Source organism: Petaurus breviceps, unplaced genomic scaffold (assembly GCF_028583685.1).
Source record: "Petaurus breviceps papuanus isolate PSGF00001 unplaced genomic scaffold, PetGlider_PUasm1.0 563, whole genome shotgun sequence".
NCBI lineage: Eukaryota > Metazoa > Chordata > Mammalia > Diprotodontia > Petauridae > Petaurus > Petaurus breviceps.
In genome coordinates, this window is record NW_027186380.1 from 1,162,992 (window position 1) to 1,188,351 (window position 25,360).

At 41.6% G+C, this 25,360-nt stretch overlaps 1 pseudogene; it reads left to right on the forward strand.

Annotated features, from left to right (window-relative positions):
* The first annotated feature begins 374 nt into the window (after positions 1 to 374).
* Positions 375 to 14,618, forward strand: LOC138173113 (zinc finger protein 514-like; annotated as a pseudogene).
* Positions 14,619 to 25,360: the final 10,742 nt, after the last annotated feature.

Below are 25,360 nucleotides of genomic sequence, written 5' to 3' on the forward strand. Positions count from 1 at the left end.
AGTAACCAGCGAAGCCAGAGGTCCCGGCGTCCATGGGCAAGGTCTCAGTCATCTTCTCTGTGAAAGGGGCTGCTTTCCCTCCTCCCAGGGGCCCTAGGCTCGCCGAGCTCCGCCCCTGCAGGAGCCGTCCAGGGGCGAGGAGGTTTCGGGGTGAGGGGGCAGGGCGGGGACCACTCAGGCCAGCCACCGGACAGGCCACGAGAGCCTCGAAGTCAGCCCCGCCCCACCAGGCCTAGGAAAAAAGCCACCCAGGGTGGCCTCACGCTCTTGGGTCCCAGTACTACAATTCCCAGAAAGCATAGCGCAAGAAGTGCTCGGCCATTGGCTATAGAGATGCCCGGTTCCTCTCCCTTCCGCGTGCGGCGCTCGTGAGCATGCGCAATGGACACCAGGGCCTCTGCCTGGTCCCGGAAGCATCTGCTCGTGCCTGCTTCCTGTTCCGGTGTCTATGTCCACGTGGGTGGCTGAATCGACCCCCCGGCAGCCTCCCTGAGTGTGCGCTGACTGCCGGGGGTGAACCTTTCTGTACCTCACTTCCATGCGGCCCTAGGGGATCTCCTTTCCCCGCCCCAGCCCAGTCGCAGCCTTTCCTCTCAGGCCGTCGCCTCGGCTGCCCCGGGTCCTTGGCCTCACTGGGGCGGGACCCAAGCACGAGGGAGCACAGCAGGCAGAGTCCGAGCATGATGGTCTTGGGGTGGTCACGGGTCAGAGGGAGGGGTGCTGCCGTTCTGCTCCCCCGCCATAGACACCCCCCTCACTCCAGCTCTGCTGTGGACTTTGGGCGCAAGTCCACGGTTCACCTCCGCTCCGTCTCCGGCCTCCTGTACCTGCATCCGATTCCCCTTGGTGCTCAGGCCTGACTCAGAGCTTTTTACGAGCATAGCAGTAACGGGAATGGGGGGAAGACGCATGTTTGACCCTGTCCATGCCTGCGCAGGTCTCCCGTGTCACAGGAAGGGCCCGGGCTGGCTGGGCCCTCTCATGTCTCCCTTTTTCTTCCCAGGCCTCTGTCGTCCCCCCAAAGGGGCCGTGCCGAGGGAGGCATGTTCCCCGTGCTCCTGACGGTCAGCCCCTTCCAGGTGAGTGGCCCCCGCTGGTTGGTCCTGCCTTGGTAACAGCGGCAGGGAAGGGGCCGAGGGCGCCGAGAAACCCCCATTTTTAGCCCCGTGTGCCTACGTCTGTCTCTGTACTACATTGGTCATGGCTCCCACCGTGACACTGCTGTCCAGTGACCCCTGAGTGAACACGGGCTTGGGAGCTGCATCCTGGAGACACGAGCATTTCCCTTCCCAATGTAAAGGGAAGAAAGCGGTAGTCAGTCTGCAGGCGGTTATTGTGTCTGGTATGTGCCCGCCTCCTTTACACAGAATACAGAGAAGTTCATGGTTTTCAGAATGCAGCCTTTGACGGTGCGGGACATTGGCAGCCGAGCCCAGCCCGGGGGCCTCTTGAAGGGGTGCATTCCTGGAGGCCGAGGTTATGGTGGACAGTATCTCAGGCTGAACGTGGAATGGTAGATGACTAGAATAGCAAACCAGCCAATGTAGGTGACAAAACATGGGATGATTGATGTGGAAGTTGAAGATTAAACGGATGAACCAAGGATGCTCACTTTAAAAGAGTTCGTGTGACCAATAACAGAAGCCAGAGCAGAGGGCAGTGTGCTGATCCAGGGATTCCAAGTCAGGAATCCCCATTCTGACACAAACCCGTGACCATAATGAGTCACTGGGTCTTTTCTTGACTCTTTCCTCATCTATAAAATGGGGATGGTAGTAAGTCCATTCACCACCTGCCTCATTTCTCTCATGAGGAAGGAATTTTATAAACCCCTCAACCCAATGAGAATCCTAAGGACTCTAAGATCTTTGATTTAGAACCAGATGAGACCTTACATTTCACCTAATTTGTACTTTAATTGTACTAATGTGGAAAGTGAGACTTAGCTCCTTAAGTTATCCTGACAATTAATAGAGCCAGAATTTTATCTCTGGTGTTTAGACTCCAGTGTTCCTTTAGCTACAGCTCGAGCCTTCCCTAACAAGGATGCCCATTTTTTGTTATGGATCAGAAACTGTTAGAGATTGAACCATAGTTGATGATCCAGAGATATTTTTCATGGTATGCTCTGAAGGCTGGAAGGATTACCTCCTATTGTACAGACCATTTTCATCTCCAAGGCTCCTGTGAGAAGCAGTCCCTGGGTTAGCATAAATGCCTTTGGTGTTGTAGGAATCCGTGACATTTAGTGATGTGGCTGTGGACTTCACCCAGGAGGAATGGGGATACCTGGACTCTTCTGAGAAGGAGCTGTACAGGGATGTGATGCTGGAGAATTACAGACACCTGGTCCATCTGGGTAAGAACAACTTCCCTGGGTGAGTCAGAACCTCTGCCTATGAGAGGGACTTTGTGACTTCCTTCAGGAAATGTGTGGTGTCCTTGGAAGTTGAACAGTTATTGTTTGGCATACAGAGACCTGAAACTGCTAATCCTTTTGCATCCTGGAGATGTTGTACTTGTGTTATCTGTTTCTGAGTGAAAGACCTCACAAAAATTCTACTATCAGGCATTGTCTTAGGAAGACAGACAAAACAAAACCTGCCTTCTGGGAGTTGACATTTCATGGGAGTTTGCTTTATAAAACTAGAAACTGTCATTTAATTTTGTCAGCATGGTGATTGTACCTTCCTCACTCTCTGTTCTCATAGGTCTAAGATTAGCCCCAAAAGTTCAAATGATGATACCTGAACGCATGAAAAATTTCTACCTCCTCCTCCTGCAATGGGTGCAATGAATGAAATTTTTTAATGAATTCAAATCCAGTCTGGGACAGAGTCCTCCTTTATTGCTAACAGAACATGGAACATCCGTGAGGGGTTATTTGTACTTTGGTCTGTGGACATGCCTCAGCCTTCCCACTTTTCCACTAAAAGAGAGGATTCAAGATTGAAAGCTGTGACTCTTTACCAACGCTTTGCTCTTTCTTATGAACAGGACTCACTGTTGCCAAGCCAGATGTGATCTGCCATTTGGAAAGCGGGGAACCTCCTTGCAGGCCAGAAAGTCAAGTTACAAGGACCAGTTTTTCAGGTGAGTGAGAGACTATCCAGCTGACAGCTCAGGTTATCCATTTGGGGGTCCAAGTGTTAATGAGGACAAAGAGCCAGCCCCTGGCCTTCCTTGGTTTCAGAAGAAGAGGTGAGGAGCTCTGTTATGATTCCCTCTGATGAAGCTTTATCTGCTCCTCAACCAGTCTGTTTTCTTGATGTTTCCCCATTCCTAGATCCCTCAGCTTTTGGAATACCAACATTTACAGTCATATATTGGGGGTATCTAGGATGAAATGTTTCCTGAAGCTTCTTTTGAGCCAAGATGTTCTTTTTCTTGTTAAATGGTCCTTCACCCAGTAGTTAGTGGTCTTGGGTTTATTATATACTGACATCTTGTATTCCTTTGTGGTATTCTAGTTAGATTACTGACGACCTGTCATAATTTTGGTAAGTGATCCCAAATAGGACTTTTGTAATCACTGTTTTACAATATGAGATGCCAGGCCTCCATTCATTCTAAACATTTAATTTTTTCCTTTCAAATTGCTGACTTTGACAACTCAAATTGCTTTCAAATTCCTTTCAAATACTTCCAAGTGAAAGTTTTTTTTTCCTTCTGCAAAGTGTGCCTGAGGTGGTTTGGTTGGTATACCTCCAAGTCACTGGATTCTTTTACATAGTATGATCATTTCATTCTGATCACATAGGATTGTCCATGAACATCTGTCCACTAATAAAAGGTCTTCCATTATAACTCTTAATACCAATTTGTTTTTGTATTTAGAGAATTCTTGCATGTGTGTCCAGTAAGGAAAAAAAGACTTTCTTGGGTGGCCTGTTCTTGAGGAATTGATATTGGGTGTTGGTAGTCTGTAGCACCAAAGCAATATTCACAGCACCTATGGCAACTGTAAATATGCTGATGTAGTTCTCAATAACAGACTCTCCATATATATGACAGAAACAAAAATGTTTATTTAGACACCAGAAAATCAAATCCCAACACCAGGAAACTGAATCCATCATAGCAACATAGAAGTTAATACACCATAGCACAGCAGAGAGCCACACCATTCTTTAGCCTTCCCACAAACTAACACTCACAAGGCTAGCTGCCTCCCTGGGCCATTATCTCCTCCCTCCAGCTCTAACTGCTCTGACTCCCAGCTTTCTGTGGGCTCTGCTCCACCCTTCAGCAAACTCCTCTCACCACAGACTTCATGTGGTTACATTCAGCCTATTAGGGGGCAGGGAAAATCTTCAGATTCTCTTAGGCTTATTAAGGGGTAGGGAAGATTTTCAAATTCCCATTCCCATTACTTTCGACCCCAAGATCTTTCATGTTCCTTACGTAACAAAAATACATTAACAATATATTTGATTATATGGGTTAATGGGAATTTAAGAGTAACTGATGTCAACAGAACTTCACAATAATATAACAGGGACAACACAAAATAAGCACATAAAACAATATCTTAGGGTGGAGGCTTGAGCACAAACACCCCATCATTTCCTCCTTGAATGAATAGGGCTCAAAATCTTGGGGTAAGGGGTAAAGGTCTTCCTCCATAACTGCTTCCTGCTGGAATTGGATATAGAATTGTTCCTGTCCCAAGGGATACCATGTGAGAGATCAGTATTTTAGCTGGCATCTGGAGCTTGATCCACACCAGTTCTGTCACAGTCATTGACAGGGGGTGACATCTGGCTTAAGTGATCAGGCATCTGCAGGTGGAGGTTACTAAGCCTGATGGAAACAAATCTCCCAAACAAATTTAACAGATAAAAAGCCAAAAAGAAGTAAATATAGTGTCAGCCTTGCTTCTGGAGTCCATGAACTCACTATCATACTAATGATTTAGGAAGATCTATAGGGGCAGTTCACACTTATCTATTCGGTCTAACATCAAGCCCCTTTCTTTTTTTTTTTTCTGACACCAAAATCATTTATTATGGACTTCAAAAAGATAAGATACATATATGTCCAATTTTTTTTTTGTTAAATAGCTATTGATACTACAAAGATTGACCTCAGTAGGGCACATATACTATTTGTGTAGTGTTAGGAACCAAGCCCCTTTTCTTGATGCATTTTTGTGGGGAGCCAAACTCAGGGGACCCCTGCCCTTCTGTGGAAAATCTTAGATAGTGGTAGAGAGAAGCCTTGTCGGCCAGCAGCAGAGCTGAGAAAGAAAAGTTAGGTAGAAAAGAGATACTTGAAAAGAGTTACTTACCCAGAGGTTGACAATCATAAATGGGACAGGACCCCGAGAGTGGTGGAAAAGAGTCAACTTTATTCAGCTAAGAGTCCAGTATATATAGTGTAAAACTGCATAGTCATAAGCCACTGTCTTTGGGATTACACCATTGCCCTAGTTCCCATTCGCCTCATATGTGACAGCTGTGTATTCTATCCTTGTTATCAGGGTGTGAGTACTGGGCAGGAAATTCTAAACCTCCCTAAACCTCCCTGGAACAGGATAGATTTATCCCAAGTTTTCTAGTTAGTACTGCATTGCAGCATTATGATAGTTTCCCCTGAGCACACTTCGAACATCCTTGTTCCCAAGCTGGGAGCACATACCACACTTCTCATGAGGACGTGACACTCATGCTTGTGAGCCTTTCTGGAGGTGGGGAACTGATCCGGGCCTGGTAGTAGGGTCTTCAGCTGAGAGGGCTTATTCAGCCATCAGGGTCAGAGCCCCACTGGCCAGTGGTCCTCTACACATTTTGTATAGTTCATTAGTTGGAATACCATCATTCTTCCAAAATCTACCCCTGGTCTCAGTAGAACAGTGAAAAATTCTTTTCTTGTCAGTCTATTCTGACTTTGAATCTGCTGACTATTTACTCTTCTGGAGAAAAATTATCTTTTTCCCATTCCCCTAAGTTCATAGTTTAGCTATGAAATCTTATCCAGCACCTCTGAAAGAGAGTTCCCTTTTTCACCAGTTAGTAGAGTCAGAATTAGGTGCTCATAAGCAGGAGGAGCCGTCCTCATCATGATATTTCTGTGAGAAACTATTAAGGGGATATTGTGATACACATTTGCATCTCCAACCATGATAGCAGTTTTCATTACCTCCTCTAACTTTCTCAAACATTCCCTAAGTGAACACCAGGGTCTCGCTCCACTAGGCCACATAGAATTAGTGGGATACATTTTATTGCATCCATCAGCAGCTAAAGTTAATAGATTGGTTGTATTGTTACCTCCTCCCATATACCGTGTTTCCCCGATAATAAGACCTATCCCGAAAATAAACCCTCCCCTTACTGTGTAAGATTCCTCTAAAATAAGCCCTCCCCCGAAAATAAGCCCTATTGAGATTGCTACTGTGGTGAAGGTGATCCCCTGCGCTACATTACGGTACCCTCTGTATGCACCGTCGTCCCCCTCCCCCCCGTGAAATGCACACAGCACTCCGAGCTGCATCCAATCAGAGCTGCAGCAGTGAGCGCGTCATCCTGTTCTTCCCCAGTGATTTGCTTATTGAATAAAGGTACATTTTTTTGTTCACATTTACCTGTCTATTAAAATTGCTGTCAATGTTCATTAAAATAAGCCCTCCCCTGAAAATAAGCCCTCTGGTGTTTTTCTGTCCAAAAAAATTAATAAGACAGTGTCTTATTATTGGGGAAACATGGTAGTAATGTCTAAAAGCTTGCTGGACAAAAGAATTCCGACTAATACCCTGTAAATTTCAAGCATTCCACACTACCTGCCCATACTGCTTTGGCCTCTTCATCACTGATTTCCACCATCCAAGACACTATCAATTCTCCCATACTTTGAGTAAACCAGCTAAATATATCACTAAACTCTTGTTGAGTGAAATCCTGAGTTATCTCCCTGAAGTCTGTTTGGCCCCTGTAGTTCTCTTGCTTTCTTCTTAGTATGGGGTGAATTTCTGCCATCCTCCTCATTTCTCCTCATTTCTGCCAGCCTCCTCATTTCTGCCAGCCTCCTCATTTAACTTTGTATCATTTTCCACCATGTACTCTCCTGGCAGCGGTCGCCATGGCAGCTAGGCTCAGTCTTTGCCAAAGCTGTGCCAAACCTTCCTCCATTTACTTTTCTGTTTCTTTTTATGAGCCAAACACACAACAACCTTCTCTTCTACCTGAGACCTTCCAGCTTGCTCTTCTAAAGGAAAACCTGAATGCTGTAACTCAGAAAATTTCTCATACAAATCACCTAACTTTCTCTACATCTGAATTTTCTCTTCCAGCAGCCTGTCTCTGCTTTTACATATAATATGGTAACCTATTAGTAAAACTCCGCTTCTTCTACACACCCCTTCTAGTTCTCTCCCTGTTTTTATTGGTATTCCTTGTAAACATTTCTAAATCTGTAGGTTATCCCTTCTGTAACCTCAGTTCCCAGTTTTCACAGAGCCCTGCACTTTTAGTCCACTCTCTTGCTAGCGAGGAATAAGGTAAGTCCTTCCATCCTGGAATATCCATTTCTTCTTCTAAATGCCTTCTGCCTCCAAATAGAGGTCCAATATTTTGTCATCCCATCCTCACCACCAAATGTAGTGCCAACACAATATTCACAGCACCAACGGCAACTATAAATATGCCAGCATAGTTCTCAATTTCAAAATATAACAGACTCCATATACAAGACAGAAGCAAAACATTTATTCAGACACCAAAAAACTAAATCCCAACAGCAGGAAACTGAATCCATCATAGCAACGTAGAAGTTAATACACCATAGCACAGCAGAGAGCCACACAATCTTTTAACCTTCCCACAAACCAACACTCACAAGCCTGTCTCCCAGGGTGCATTCTCTCCTCCCTCCAGCTCCAACTCCCAGCTTCCTGTGGGCTCTGCTCCACCCTTCAGCAAATTCCTTCCACTGTAGGCTCCTTGTGATTACAGTCAGCCAATTAGGGGACAGGGAAAATCTTGAGATTACCATTACCATTAATTAGGCCCAGATCCCTTGTTTAGACACTCCCTAACTATTTCATTAATACCATTCCAGAGGTTGACCCCAGGCTCATTGGCCTAGAGTTTGCCCACTACGTTCGCTTTGCCTTTTTGGACGTGCTGAGTTTGTCCCCCAAAGCCACTGCAACCTGTTGTTCCCCTCGATCATCCACCAGGTCTTCTAGTATGTGAGGATGCCAATGACCCGACCTTTGTTTACCAGTTTCTTTTGGTTTTCATTTCCCTCTTGGACATTTTTGCTTCTTGTTTTTTGGTGCTTTCTAAACTACGACATTGGTCTTAGCAAGAGGCAAGGATGGCAGATTTAGTTGGAAGGTGTGGTCAGAATTCATATTGCAAGGTAGTGAGGAGGGAGTTGGAAAAGGGGAAGTATGAATGCCTGTGATTGACTAGATGTAGCTGGTGGCACAGTGGATGGATAGAATGCCCAGCCTGGGGTCAGGAAGACCTGGACTAAAATCTGGCTTCAGATACTTACTAGCTCTGTGACTGGAGAGAGTCACTTACCTCCTTTGCCTCAGTTTCCTCAGTGTCAAATGGAAATCATAGCCCCTCTTACTGTATGGGATTGTTGTGAGAAGGTTAGATGAGATGGTGTCTGTAAAGCTCAGCATGGTGCTTAGCTCATAGCAGGCGCTTCACAAATGCTTCTGTGCCCCTTTCATTTCCTCCCTAATGCAGCCCAAGTTAACATTCACTTCCTGGGCTGCCACATCTTGCTGCTTCCTCAGAGCAGGTCTGTAGTCCATTGAAACCTTCAGATTGTGTCTTTCAGATGAACTGTTACCCCACCATACTTCCCCCATTGTGTTCAGTGCTCTAGCCTGTTGAGATCCTTTAGGATCTTGACTCTTGTTAGTCAGTGTGTGAGCTTTCCGTCTTATCTGTGAATTTGGGAAACATTCAAGTAATTGATAAAAAGCATTAACACAGTATAGACTGATAGGGGTACTCCAGTCAATACCTCTTGCAGTGGTGACCAAGAACCACTGACATCTTAGTTTTTGGATTTGTCAAATTGATTCTGAATCCATCAGATTGTGTTATAGCCTAGTCCATATCTCCATCTTCTCCACAAGAAGACAATGACATCCTTCATTTGCTGTTCGGTAAAATTGAAGGAAAACCATGCCTATAACATGTACCTTCTCCAACATAGTAAACTATTTAAAAAGGCTTCAGTTCAGCTTTCTGCTCAGTGCAGGGGTTGTCTTTATACCTTCTCTAAGTGATGGTCTTCTTGCTACTTAAATGTTTTCAAATTAATTTCATTGTAAGATGGCTCCCGCCAAACAACAACGACAGCGTTAAAGCTTTGAGTTACATTTCTGATGCAAAGTAGTTGTAAGACTTTAGTAAATCCAACCTGAGTTTCCTCCTTTGGAAAAATGTCATAGCTGATCTTCCTGCCTCCCACAGTTGTCATCATGTTGAATGGAAAAGTGTAAACGACTATACAGATATGTAGTAGTGGAACTGTTTGTTTGTTTTCTCCCTTCAAGTTTCCTCCAAGTTTTCTTGGAGGAAAAAGAAATTAGCTATAAGTATACAGTAGGTGGCTATGGAAGGCTATGTACATTTAAAATTTGTTTTCAGATTGGGAATGTATTCCTGAAACCAAGGATTCATTTCCAAAGCTGGGTATTTCTATTGAACCTTCATCCCAGGAAGAATGTGCAAAGGTTCATCTCTTTGTCTCAAATTTGAAAAAAGCCCTGGAGTGTGATGCCAATTTACAGAGGCGACACTGCACTGAGGAGAAATATTCTTGGTAAGTAATTGTCAATGAAAGTCAAACTCACAATAAAATGAGAGACCATGAGTTTTGTAAATTGGTCATTTAAGGTCAATGCTTTTTTGACAATAGGAGTTCCTTGTAGGAAAGAGGCTTCATAAATGTGATTTGTTAAAGAAAAAGCTTTGATCTGTGTTCACACTAAAGTAAATGTAATAGAATTGAATCAAATAAAATGTTTTCTGTTTATAGTGGATGTGGGAAATCCTTCAGTTCTCAATTTGACATTAAACATCAAGGATCATAACCTAGAGAGAGAGGAATATGTAAAAGCCTTTGCCTATAAGCTCACCCCTCAATTTCTATCAAAGTATCTATACTGGGAAGAAATTCTATGAATTTATATTTATTTCTGGTACCTTTTCTCCCAAGGTATACAGCTTATTAAACATTAGGAAATGAATAGTAGAGCCCTGGCTTATGAATGTAATTGTGTAGTAAGGGTTCTAATCACCACCTATTCCTTTTTTCTTGTCACAGGATTCATTCTGGAAAGAATAAATGTCTTATTTGTGGGCTGACCCTCTACAGCAAGGCGAGTCTTATTCGACATGTGAGAATTCATACTGGAGAAGAACGTCATAAATGTAACGAATGTGGGAATGCTTTCTGTGAAAGTGTGATCCTTAATGTTCATCAAAGAATTCATAGTGAAGTGAGATCTTATGAATGCCATGAATGTGGGAAGACCTTCCGCTCAAAGATTGGAGTTACCCGTCATGAGAAAATACATACTGGAGTAAAACCTTATGAATGTCATGAATGTGGGAAGGCTTTCCTTCAGAGGTCATATCTTTCTCAACATGTGCAGATGCATACTGGGGAGAAACCTTTTAAATGTCATGTGTGTGGTAATGCCTTTCTGCGGAGGACAGGTCTGAAGCAACATGTGAGAATTCACACTGGAGAGAAACCTTATAAATGTAAAGAATGTGGGAAGGCCTTCTCTGCTAGGAATCGTCTTTATTTGCACATGAGAGTACATACTGGAGTAAAACCTTATGGATGTTCTATGTGTGGGAAGGCCTTCTCCTCCAGGAATGATCTTACTCGACATGTGAGAGTTCATACTGGAGAGAGACCTTATGAATGTCATCAGTGTGGCAAGGCCTTCAGCCAGAGAGGATCCCTGACTCGACATAAGAAAATTCATACTGCATAGTAACCTCAAGAGTCTTACATATATAACATGAAGTCTCTCTTCAGCTCAATAAATACTCATTAGGCATCTATGATGTATGAGGCACTGTTCTAAGCCCTGAGGAATACAATGATAAAAGTGAAAGTCATTGCCTTCAACATAGAAGTAAAACTTAAAAAAAGGAATATGATGCATATGATAAATGTGAAGATGCTTTCCATTGGAGCCTACAGTATATGAGCTAGTAAAAAATATTCACACAGGGGAGATGCTATATGTGTGCAATGGGCTTAAGAAAGATTTCATTAAGAACACAGAATTGCAGAGGTAGGAGGGGCTTCCATGGGCACTAGTTCAACCTATATATGAAAAAGAATTCTGTCTATACCCTCCTTGAGAAATGCTCATCTAGGTCTTATTTTTAAGATAGCTAGTGAGAAGGGAAATACATTACTTGACAAGACAGTCTATTCTAGTCTGGGATAGCTCCAAGGGTTGGGAATTTTTTCCTCATTAAGTGTCCATTTATCTTTCCCCCTTCAACCAATTACTTTTCCTTTGTCCACCAAACAGGAAAAGTCTAATTCCTTGTATATGTGACAGTCCTTTAAATACTTCAAGACAGCCATTGTGTCCTCTTAGGGCCTTCTCTTTTCCAGGCCTAACCCTTGATTTTTTTAGCCATTCCTTCTGTATCATGTCCCTTACCTGACCTACTCAATCTCCTTTAGCTTCCTTTTATACTACTCACTGAAAGAGGATTCAAACTCATAGGAAACCTCATCGATTAAATTATTTCCTGCCTACTTTCCCTCAACATTTTTTCCAAATTGTCTATTGTCCCCATTTGACCCCAAGAAGGAAAGTTTGTTTTTCATTTCTAAGTAAGAATCAAATTATTACAATTTAACTTTACAAAAGAATTTCCAAAGTCACATAACCAAGAAAATGGTATATCAAACATTTCCTTCAGTTTTCACTAACAAAAGAAAAATTGTGCACTATATGAAAATCAATTACAGCTGATTCCACAGGAGAAAAAAGATCTCTGAAAAGATAAAGGCTTTTTGAATTAACATCATAGAATACTAATTTTCAAAGCTCTCATTGAGCACCACATTTTGACCAGCCTTCAAATTTTGCAGAGGTTTGGAATCCACAAGTGTGTAATATTGCATATATTGTATGATTCTTGATCATCAGTTTTATTGATTTTTTTTCTCCCTCTTCAAAAAAATTACAAGTGATGAATCTTTGGGAGGGGTAAGATATAGGGGTGCAGGAGGATTTTTAGACAATGTAAAATCAAAAGACTTCAATACAACTTTATTTTTAAAAAGTGAGTGGGCTAAGCAACATAATAAAGTGAAAAAGAATGGCACAATAGATAAACTAAAACCCCTCAGTATGTTGTTTAAAAGAAATACAGCTAAAAAGAAGATGTAGGAAAAAAATGGATGCCTTTTGATATATGCTCCATCTTTAGTTCTTAACACTCCTTGACATCACCTCCTACTTTCTTCCTTTCCCCCAGTCTGACAAGGAGGTGAATCTTCTCACCAAGTCCAACCCCTACATATGTTCAATCGCTTCCATTCCTTTTCATCTTCTCCAGCAGGTTGTCCTCAATTATGCTCTTCCTTGGATAAGTTACTTACTTTCCTGTTGCCTTCAGATATTCCCATCTTCACCATTAAAAACCAAAGACCTTCACTAGAGCCTGCCATCTCCTCAAGCTTTTATTTCTATATCTCTCTTCCCTTTATCAGCCAAACTCCTTGAAAAAGTTGTTTACATTCTTTGTTTCTATTCTTCTTACCCCTTAGCCCTGTGCAAACCATCTTTCAGCTTTATCACTCTACTTGAAATGACTTCTAAATTGCCAGTGATTTCTTATTTGCTAAATCTGATGGCCTTAGTTCTAATTTTTTTAACCTATCTGCTATATTTTATACTATTAACCACCCAGTCCTCCTGAATACCCTTATTTTCCTTCTGGGTTTTTGTGACACTACTCTCCTGCTTTGCCCCCTGTGTATCTGTGGTACAGTGTTCCAGAAGGGAACAAGAACATTTACATTTGGCATTGGAACGGTGGCCAGCCCTTCAGAGTTGGGCTTTCTGCAGTAGAGTTTGAATGCTTGGCAATTTTGCTCAAGAAAGGACCTCAATGTCCTGTATCTTATCCTGCCAGGTGATCTTCAGAATCTTCCCAAGATGATTCAGATGGAAGTAATTCAGTTTTCTGACATGGTGCTGGTATGCTGTCCAGTTTTCACAGGCATCCAACAGTGAGGTTGGCAAAATGGCCCTGTAAACCTTCAGTTTCGTGGCCAGTCTAATACCTCTTCTCTCCTATACTTTACTTCAGAGACTCCCAAACACTGAGCTAATAACTGGCAATGTATGTCAACCTCATCATCTATATTGCACAGCCTTGGAAAGTACAGTGCCAAGGTTAGTGAATTTATCCATTGCATTCAGAATCTCTCCATTTGCTGCAACCAAGTGATTCACCAAATAATACATCTTTTCCAATTAGTTCCAGTTACAGCAGGTTTTTTGATGATCACTATGAATTTTAAACTTTCAAACTCTAGAAACAGATGCAAGTGTGTTGGGTGGCCACAGTGCTCTGCCTTTGATTATTTTTCTGCCATCAAATCTATTTTTCTGAGGAGGCAGTTTTCTGTTTTGTCTTCACAGTTCCAAAGTTCTGCCGCATTTCATAGTCAGTCTATGAAAGAGCTAGTATCATGTGAGAAAATCAGATAATGATTTTTTACCTTATATTTGATTCCATTCTGTAATTGGTTCTATTCTGTAACTGCCTGAGCTATGTTTCTTTGTCTCAGGGTTAAATTCAGAAGTTTATGAGCCCAGAAGTTCAATTTTCCTTTCTTAGTTAAGTTTAAAAGTTGTTTCCCTATAGATAATTTTAATTGAAAGAAAAATTTTATGTCTCTATGACCAGCTGCCCTTGTACTAGAAGAAATCTGTTATCCTTGAAGGGTACAGGTGGACTAGGGAGTCTATTTTGTTCTCTCTGCAACATTGGCTGCCCTTCGAGGAAGTCTGGCTTGGTATCACTGTGACATTAACTAGCCATGTAGGTGGACATGCCCAGTGTGCTTTCCCTAGCAAAAAGATGGAAGGAGGGGTTGTCGATAGCCCTGCATTCCAGACTCATCCCATCATGTTGTTTTCCATCGTCTGTGACACCTCAGACTTTTTTGTTGTTCAGTAGTGTCTGACTCTTCATGAGCCCATGGACTTACCAGTGGGGTTTCCTTGGCAGAGATACTGGACTGTTTTGCCATTGCCTTCTCCAGCGTGTTCCCATTTTAATAGTCGTTAAGTGACTTCCCTAGGGTTACACAGCTAGTAAGTATTTGATGTCAGAATTGAACTCAAATCTTTCTGACTCCAAGCCTGGCAACTTTATTTACTGAACCACCTGGCTGCCCCTTCAGACTTTTTAACCAATCGTATTTTTTTTCCATCTGTGATCCTTCCTGTTCCTTGTTCTCTTGTACTTCCCAAAACTTTATGAAGTCCCACCTTGTGGTCTTTTTGATTTTTGACTTTTTGAGGAACTGAAAAGACCCTTTTTCTTAGTAATTGCTGGTCCTTACCAATAAAGTGAATGTGCTCAGAACATTGTGCCTTAATTTCAGTTGCTTAATTTAAATTTCAGTTAACTTGATTTCAGTCACTATACTTACATATGCATGATTACTGACAAATACATTCATGCCAGCCTTTCTTAGATATGCTTCATTACTGGCTAGGAATTTGTAAACTCTTTATTGTAAGCTGTGATCCAAAAATTAAAATCCCAATTCACAGATACCATTTTCTCAGCCTACTGTTCACTTTACAAATTAATGTTTTGAAACCACCCCATTTTAGCTTTGATGATTAAATGAGAATATTTTTGATTGAATCAGATAATCAGAATTGTGAATAGGGACTGTACACCAACTTGAATCAATCAAGAGGGACTGCTTTGCCCTAAGGAATTTGTATAAAAAGAAATGATCAGAACCAGAGAGAGAAAGTTCTGGATTTTAGAGGTTATAGCAAGCATAGCATTCCAGCCCACTTTATAGGAATAGAGGGAAGACAGCTGATGACAAGAAGTGAGATAATGAGGAAAGTCATTGGCCCTATAGGTAGAACAGAAGACCCAGACTGAGGGAAATCCTAAGTAAAGATTGGCTCTTTCCAACTTTATCTTCTGGCTCTTTCCAACTTTATCTTCTGGCTCTTATCTGTAGATACTATGAAATAATATGATAGTTCATTATTATTTCCAGTAAACTAAAATGTGCCTCAACCACAAAGAAAGTTAGTGAGAGATAGATGTAGGAAGCTAGGTCAGGAAGTGGATAGAATGCTGGGCTTGGACCAATGTAGATAGAAAAGAAGAAGCTTCGGGTAGAGCCATTGTGTCTCCATAAGTTAGGACTTGCCATGGATTGTGAGTCTGCAAAGAAGAAGGAGAATCAGGAGAGAGCAGTGGCATTAAAACCTAGAGAGGAGAGAGTATCCACGAGAAGGTGGTCAAAAGTGTCAAAGGCACAATGGACGCAGATTGTTTTTCCTACGGATTTGAGAAGGAGCAGAAAGGTCAGATAATAACTTGAGAATATAGTTGGGTCAAGCGAAAGTGTTTAAAGGGTGAGGGAGAGTTGAGTGTATTTGCTTGTAGCAGGGAAAGAACCAGTAGTTAGGAGTGGAAGATTAGCTTGGAGAGGGGTGTGTGGGGGGCGAGGATAGAGAACAAGCCACAACTAATACAATCTCAAAAAAACAACAAGTAGTTGACCAGAAAATAAGCTTGTTGCGAGCATCGTGTGAGACCTAGCAAAGTCAGATCATCCTAAGAATTTGCAAATGCAAATGGCACAATAAATGCAGGTGAATAGGAGCATAAATGTAATCTATTATCAGAAGCAACAGTACAAACCATCACTATTACCACATTTTCAGACAATATGTCAGTGCAATGCTATGTGTATGTAGGAAATAGAAATGGCACTAAAGAAGAAGAACACCAACTGAATCTGATGGGAAAGAAATTCATGCAGATTTTCAAGATATTGAAACCAAGGGAAAAGAATTCACGATTTGACAAAAATTGCTAAGAAAATTGGAAAGCAGCTTGGCAGAAATTAGGTAGAGATCGACACCTCATGCCTCATATCAAGATAAGGTCAAAATGAGTACAGGATTTAGAAATAAAGGGTGATTGAATAACCAAATTAGGTGAGCATGGAATCCTTTCTTTACCTGTCAGATATATGGGTAAGGGAAAAGTTTATGACCAAACAAGATGGAGAGCATTATCGAATGTAAAATGGATAATTTTGATTCTGTTAAATTTTAAAAAGCTTTCCACAAACAAAACCAATGCAGCCAAGATTAGAAGGAATGCAGGATACTGGGGGAAAAAGTTTTTATGGGAAGTTTCTTTGATAAAAACCTAATTTCTCAAATATATAGAGAACTGAGTCAAATTTATAAGAGTGCAAGTCATTCCAAAATTGATAAATGGTCAAGGGAAATGAACAAGCAGTTTTTAGAAGAAATCAAAGCTATCTATAGTTATATGAAAAAAATGCTTGAAATCACTGTTGAATAGAGAAATACAAATTAAAACAGCCCTGAGCGCGCGCGCACACACACACACACACACTCACATAGTACATATATACATAATACATATATATGTATATATATATATATATATATACACACAGACATACACATATATGAATGAAATAATTTCAGCAATCTTATGTAGGTTTTGGTTACATAGGTAGGATGGGTACAAAAGAATTTTATAGAAAGCAGAAGGCAAGGCAATTTATGCATCAAAGAACAGATGACAGAACAGAAAGATCTAAATCAGGTAAAATAGGAAACTTGCCACTAAACACCAGAGTTATAGCTTGTATCTCAAGCTGGAATTTGCAGTCAGATACATCAGGAACTAACCAGTTTAACACTAGTTGAGGCCTCACCTTGATTTTGCAGACTCAAGCTTGTTATTTGATCTTCTTATCTTAATGGAGGTAAGAAAGTTATGCCAGAAATGATCTTTTAACACCTGTAACTTCAGTTCTTCTCTTTATTTATTGTCCCAAATTTCTTTCATGCCCAGCTCCCTTTCCTGCTTCTATCTTCATTTGGTCAATTCAACTATATCTTCTCCTAACTTCTAATGCCTCAAAATGGGGAACCCTGATAATCAACAACTCATCTTTAACTTATTTTTAAAATTTATTTTTTAAATTATAGTTTTTGTTATCTTCCTCTCTCCCTCCCAACTCTGCATTAGAAAAGGACATGTGATACATACATACATACATATATATGTATATGTCTATATGTGGAATCATAAAATACATGCTTCCATATATCGGTTCTTTGGATGGGGATAGCATTTTCCTTCATAGGTCCTTCATAGTTGATTTAAATATTCATATTACTCAAAATAGCTCAGTCATTCACAGTTATTTTTTGAACAATATTGCTGTTACCTTACATAGCATACGCTTGGTTCTACTTGTTTCACTCTGCATTATTTCATGCAAAGCTTTCCATGTTAAAAAAAAAGATCCTCTTGGCAATTTCTTGCAGCATAGTAGTATTCCATCACAATCATATACCACAGCTTATTTAGTTCAATGAATGGGCATCCCCTCAATTTCCAATTCTTTGCCATTGTAGAGGGCTGCTATAAATATTTTAGAACCCATAGGTTTTTTTTCTTTTTTTCTGATCACCTTGAGAAACAGACCTAACAGTGATATTGCCAGACCAAGGGGATATACAGTTTTATAACTCTTTGGGCACAACCCCAAATTGCTCTCCAAAATGGTTGGATCAGTTCACAATTCTACCAATAGTGTGGTAGTGTACCAATTTTTTTACATCCCCTCTAGCATTTGTCATTTTCACCTTCTATCATTTTAGCCAGTCTGATAGGTATGAAACAGTGCCTCAGAGTTGTTTTCAATTGCATTTTCTCTAATATCTCAAGATAACTTTAATAAAGGTAAACTAAGGCACAGAATTCTGTCCTTTTTCAGTTTATTAGCAGGGAATGAACCTATTAACAAAGTGGGTCAAATGACTATCTTAATTCAGTCACTGACCCAGAGGAGGAGATACAGCTGTTTTTTGTAAGCTTAGAACTGGTTAAGTGAAAAAGACAATATAATTAACCATGGGGGTAAGGATGGCTAGCAGCCACTCCTCTCTGTCATAGAAGCATGCTTGGTTGCTTTGTTGGACCCATCTTCAACCTGTGGTTATTGATAGTCAACAAAAGATAGCAGACTCCCTGGCTCCTAGGAGGAAGGTAAGACCCTCCTTAATTATATGAGCACAGGTAAGGATGGACAATATGTCTTGTGTAAATATACCAGGTCAGCTTATCATGCTTTCAAAGATAGCAAACAGATGTACTGATCTAGGAGATGAAGGTATGAGGGGATAACAAGGTTTCTTTTAAATTTAGCTCATAGGCAAAGAGACAAAGAAATGTGGCCTGAGTAATCCTACAAAATAAGGTGATAATACAGACAGGATCAATTGCAGAATAGAATAAATTCTAAAATGACAGAATCAATTTAATTTCTTTACTAATCAATACTGATTTCGAGCATTTTAAAAAATATGACTATATATAGCTTTGGTTTCTTCTTACCAGAACTTCCTGTTCATATCTTTTGCCACTTATAAATTGGGAAATGACTCATATTTTTATAAATTTGATTCAGTTCTCTATGTATTTGAGAGAGGAGGCCTTTATCTGAGAGACCGGCTATAAAATTTTTCCTCCAATTTTCTGCTTTTCTTCTGTGAGAAACAAAAGGAAGGAATTCTGTTTCCACAGCATTAATACTCCCCGCTTTACAGAAGTGATAACAAAAGTGATAATAGGATGTAAGTCAGAGGTGATTGGTTCTAATTGGAGCTATGACCTAGCAGAACCAGGCTTCTGATCAAGTAAAAGGTCAGAAGCTTGTATGCATACTTAGCGAGCTACTTAATATTATCCAACACGCCCCCAGGGTGGGGCAAGCAAATTTAAATGCACACGCGATGCACAACCAGGGAGGGGGAACATGTCAAGGAGGAGGACATGAAAGAGACGGTTCAGGAAGTTGCATTCAGCCAATGGGGAAGTTTGAATTGGGAGCAGGAAATAAATAGCTCTGCGTTTGTCTGAGCAAGTGTGCTCCTTTAGGCAGTTATTTATTCACAAGAAATGTAAAATAAATGTAAAATAAAAGAGAGCTTTCCTGTCTTCATTGAGTATTGTTCTTTCTAGGGTGAGCACGCTTCTCACACTTCTAATCATGGCTACATTGGTTTTACTTGTACAAACCCTTTTTAATTTAATGTAATCAAAATAAACCATTTTACATCCCCCAATGCTATCTATATCTCGTTTATTCATATAGTCTTCTCTTATCCCTGATCTGATAGGTAATATGTTCCATGCTCCTCCAATTTACTTGTGATATCTCCCTTTAAGTCTAGGTCATGTATCCATTTTCACTTTAGAGTTGATGGCGTAAGATATTGGTCGATACCTAGTTTCTGCTAGAGTACTTTCTAGTTTTTCCAGCAATTTTTATCGAATAGTGAGTCCTTCCAAAAGCTTAGATCTTTGTGTTTATATAAACATGATTTACTACAATGTATTGTATACTTTGTTTCACTGATCCATTATTCTATTTCTTAGCCAGATAGTTTTGATAATTACCAACTTATAGTACAGTTTAAGATTTAGTACTGCTCAACTTCCTTTCCATTTTTTCATTAATTCCTTTGATATTCTTGACCTTTTGTTCTATAATTTTGTTATTATTTTTCCTAGCTCAATAAAATAGTTTTTGGTAGTTTAATTGGAATAGCACTGAATAGGTAGAATTGTCATTTTATTATATTAGCTTGGCCCACCCATGAACAAAAAATATTTCTCAATTATTTAAATGACTTTATTTGGATAAAAAAGGTTTTAGAATTAATCTCATATAGTTCCTGGGTTTGTCTTGGCAGGTATACTCAAAGGTGTTTTACATTGCCTATGATTATTTTAAATGAAATCTCTCTTACTATCTCTTCTTGTAGGGTTTTGTTGATAATATATAGGAATGCTGATATTTATGTGGATTTATTTTATATCCTGCTACTTTGCTAAAATTATTGTTTCATCCAACTTTTTAGTTGAATTTCTGGGATTCTCCAAGTATGCTATTATATTGTCTGTAAAAAGTTCCCCAAGATGAAGATGGGGGAAAGAGGAGAGATGGTCCTAGTGGCAGTGATGGCCTGGAGAGAACTGGCATTCAGACAAGGGACCTGGGGGGTAGGGGTTCGGGTAGCCAGTTAGGGCAGGAAGAAAAGTTTGGCTGCTGAAACAAGCCTCTGGTGGGGAGGAGCACACAAGACTGATGGTGGATGTGGTGAAGCCGGCTGAGCCCACGCCTGCCTGTATCAGTCTGAGCTGCCCCTAGATCTCCCCACCACTCTATTCATGAGGTATGGGCTCTGGGAGCTCCCTCAAGCTCTCCTAGAGTCCTTGAGGTACAGGCTTTTGAACTCTGATTAAATCATCTCATTTGATGAGCAATTTGCATGAGGCAATAAGCCTTGCATTGTGGCTGAGCCCAAGCCTCTGTTTTACTAGACTTCCCACCCTTGAGCCTATCAGAGTGTCGGATCCACCCTTGAACTGGCCTAGCCCACCATTGTTTGTGGTCTCCAGGTGGCCTCCCACCCTTAATCACTCATTGACCTCATTAACTCCTCCTGAAGACCCTCCCCAAACTCCTCCCCTAGACCACCCCTAGATTCCTCCCACAACCTTTTGTATACAAAACCCCATCCTGTCTTCATGTTTGTGAGAGCACCATAGAATAGTGAGAGTGTCATAAAATAGGGAGAGTGCCATAGAATGACCTAGAACAGGCTTACTCTGTGTCTAATGCAAGAGAACTTTTGGGAGCTACAGGCATAGGGCTTGGAAGTCCCTTCCTCCATAAAGGAAGGTTTGAGAGTAATCCTCGAAAAACAAACAAAAGAAAAAACCCACCAAAAAGTACCTGAAAAACAGGACCGAGAACCCGAGGTCAGGCTGAGCACAAAAGAGCCTCCCAGCTGTCTGACCTAATGGGATCTGAGAGGTCAGGCCCCCCCCCCCCACCCCCAAACACACATACACATACACACACACACACACACACACACACACACACACACCACAAAACAAAACAAAACAAAAACTGTACTTCCAGGGTACTAGGGAAAGAGAGAGGTTTACCATACCTTCCAGTCCTGGCTGGAGAAGAGCTTGAGATTAGCAGTGTTTCCCATTCAGGGAACCATAAAAATGAAGAGGTTACCCACAAAGAAGGTTAGGGTTGCTCTGGAGACCCCAAAATACCAACACGCCGGGTCTTGCCGAGTGAATTCGACTCGAGTCTTCTCAGCCAAAGAAAAGTTTATTAAAAGTTTGCTTGTATCGGATACAGAGTAAGCCTGTGCTAAGTCATTCTATGGCACTCTCACTATTCTATGGCTCTCTCACTATTCTATGGTGCTCTCACATACATGGAGGCAAGATGGGGTCTTATATACAGAAGGTTGTGGGAGGAATCTAGGGGTGATCTAGAGGAGGAGTTTGGGGAAGGTCTTCAGGAGAAGACAGATGAGGTCAATGAGTGATTAAGGTTGGGAAGTCGATGGAAGCTACACACAATGGTGGGCTAGGCTAGGCTCAAGGGTGGGAAGTCTAGTAACAGAGACTTGGGCTCAGCCACAAAGTAAGGCTTATGGCCTCATGCAAATGCCTCATCAAATGGGATGATTTAATCAGAGTTCAAGAGCCTGTACCTCAAGGAGAGCTCATTATGGAGGGGAGAAGTCACTGAAGAGAAGAGAACCTACCTTCCTTACTAGCAATGGGTAGGTGAACCCCAAAAATCTGGGCTAGGCAGTACTGCCCAGACCACTGGTTGGTCATGTTTCTAGCCCAGATCCAGCAGCTGTCATCTTGGGAACTGCTTCTGTGGGTGCCTCAGAAAAGAAAGTTCTTCTTTTTTTTTTGAGGGCAATTGGGGTTAAGTGACTTGCCCAAGGTCACAAGGCTAGTTTTTTTGCTGGATTTGAACTCAGGTCCTCCTGACTCCAAGACCGACGCTCTATTCACTAGAAAAGAAAGTTCTTGGTTCTGTCCAATGGCTCCATCACCATAATAAACAGAAGATTTTACCAGTGGAGATGACATTAGAAAAGAGGCATTGGCATCTATCACTGCACATGAAGGGCCATGTGACCCTTTCATGTGTCTTGCAGCTGAAACATATGTATATATGTATGCGTGTATGTATGTGTATATACACACACACATATATATACATATATGTATATAAACTTTACCCATTAGCATATGATCTCCTTGAAAACAGAGACTGACTGCCTTTTCTGTTTCCTCAGGACCTAGTATAGAGCTTTGTACATAGTTAACAAGTATGTTTACATTCATTTATTCATTCTCTCTCACTTCTAATGCCTCCAATCAGGGCTTCCTTCCTCATGAATAGTGACCCATCTCTAACTTGGGTGGAGAACCCCCAAATTCACACTTCTACTTGGTATAACTTCAATACTTATTATATAATAGTCACATAGTTCCAAAATAGTTCTTTGGTACAGAGTTTCCTATCAATAAAGTCCAAAGACCAGAAAACCACCATATTCAGATTAGCTACTGGAAAGCACTGTACTTTACATCAGTCAGTGCTTTTGCTTCTGAACTGCTTCAAACGAGTCTACATTTTTCTGAGGGGCTGTTTTCTCTCAGGTCCTCAGAACAGACTCAAACAGTTTCTCTTACACCAGTGTCCTCTTTCTGCCCTTTTTAGTAGAAAAAATTGTTCATATAAGTAGGGTAATGTCTCCCCCAAATGTTCATTAGACACAGGTCTAGTCTCTTGCTTAACCTAAGATCTCTGGCCAGTCTTTCTCTTCCTGATTTTTCCCACTATGTGTGGAAGGTTCCACACTGATGTTCCTTACTAGGTGCTGTGTGGGCAGTGGTGCCTGTACAAGAATGTGGGCTGGACCAAATCACATTATGTTGTCCCACAGTAAGCACTTGAGAGATTTTCCCTACAGTTTTAGGCAGTCCCTACTCATAGACTTAAGACTGGTAATTAGGCAAGGCTACCTTACAGGTTCATTTCTTTCCTTCCAAGAGGTTCTGTGTGCTAGGAATGACATGTCATCCTCTCCATTCTCTGGTGATGGATTGGTTATATAGGGTCAGGGCGCTTGCCCCAGGCAGGATGAAGTTCAGATCTACAAACGGTACCCATGGATTTTTTCCCCTTAATGTCATGTTGCCTTTTTGATATCAATGCGAATGTCTTCTGTCTCAGAAGCTGCTTTCTCTTTGTGCCGAATGTGTTTCTAGAATCCCTTCATCTCTGTCTTCATGTTTATAACGGCTCCTCACATCAGCTATGGATTTGGGCAAGGTTCTTGCCATTGATGCTTTCACCAATCCAATGGCTGTGCCACCACTGGTAGAAACACTGATCGAGTACTTACATGCCAACCACCATATCAAGAGAACAGCAAGACAGCGCCTGCCTTCAGGGAACTTATGTTCTAATAGGGAGAGAACACATGATGGAATGGTAGCCAGGGGAGGGTGAAGTCAGGGGATGGTGAATGGAGTCTCAGGATAATCAGTTGACAAGCCTTTTCCAGAAGCAATCGAAGTATTGATCTGATTACAACCTGAAGAGCAACAGGTGGAAAGGGGCACAGGTGGTATATATCCTGACACGGTAGGGTGGAGGAAGGGGTGACAATTGGGGCTGACCTCATCTTAGGGTCATGATTTAGACCTGGAAGGTCCCCTAGAGGTCAGTGACTCCCAAAGCTCTCATTTTATAGATGAGGAAACAGGTACAGAGAGGTTAAATAAACCACCCAGGATTATGTAACTAGCCATTATCCAAGGCAGGATTTGAACCTAGATCTTCCTCATTCCAAGTCCAAGGCCTTATGAGTCCTCACCAGTCATTCTGACCCTATCTAGAAAGGTGTTGGGGATCCTTTTGGAAGGTCCATGGCCTGGCCAAGGTGACAGGCCAGTATATCAGGCAGATGGTAAGGCAGGATGGTCAAGGCATTCTCAGCAGTAGACACACCTCCAAGAAGCTGCAGAGCTGCCTTGTTGGGCACCAGAAATATGCCTAAGGAGGTCAGTGAGTTGATTCCTCAGACATTTGTGTATAGGAGAAAAGGAACTCAAGAGGGTAGTCTCTCCTTAAACAAGTGGTGTTCCCAATCACATTACTTAGGCTGTAATTCTACCCCTTCTGTCCTGTGTTCCGGACATGAGCTGTCCTCTCTCTAAGGACTCGGAGGGCTGCAGCCAAGTCCACCTTGGACACTCTGTGGGCATGTCACTCAGATTCTCCGCTGATGTCCTCAGGTCTGTCTTCTTTGATTTGGTCAACACCAAGCATTAATTAGAGGTGCTATGGAGCTATACAAGCCTGGTGATGGGGCTTCCTGCCTTGGGGTTCAGGAATTCTCAGATCTTCCACATTCTTTATTTCTCCTCCCCAGCTCTTCCTACCCCATTCAGCTTCCTTTACCAAGAGGGGAACAGAAAGGAGATAGTGGCCCTTGAGCCGTATCCTAAAAGGCCGTCTTTGAGGTGGGTGTGTTTCCTTCTTCTTCTCCCTGCCCAAGGAATCTCCTTCCCAATAAAGTCCAATCCAAGAATCTTTGGAGACACCAATCTAGGATTCATTACGTTCTTACAGTTTGTAGTCTCCTCCTTAGAAAGAACCCCAGAAACCATCTTACTTCTTTTCATTTCCACGTTTCGATTCCCCCTTCCTCATCCTCACATACTTTATTCTTTATAAAAGGAAATGCCAAGCCAGAATATTTTTAGTTACCTCCCCTTTTGTCTGCATCAGATAGCAAGAGAAAGGTTTCTCCCCAATTGTTAATAGACTTGACAAAGGCTGAGTTTGAAGATTCTAGCCTAGGATATCAATAATAAAAAGTCCCATTATCTGAGGCAGGGTCTGGGTTTATGGCCCTCATCCCCATCCTTGGTCAATAAGACCTGACCTGGCGGTAGTCCCTTTTGATATACAAGAAGAGGCCTTCTTAGTACAAAGAAAAGTAGTCAAATCATTGTGTTTTTCTAAGTTTGAATCTTGAGCTTCCCTGTTATCAGACATTTTTATGTCGAGCTCTCTCTCGCTCTCTGTCTCTGTCTCTCTCCCTCCCTTCCCCTCTCTCTCTCTCCCCTCTCTCTGTCTCTCTTTCTGTCTCTGTCTCTCT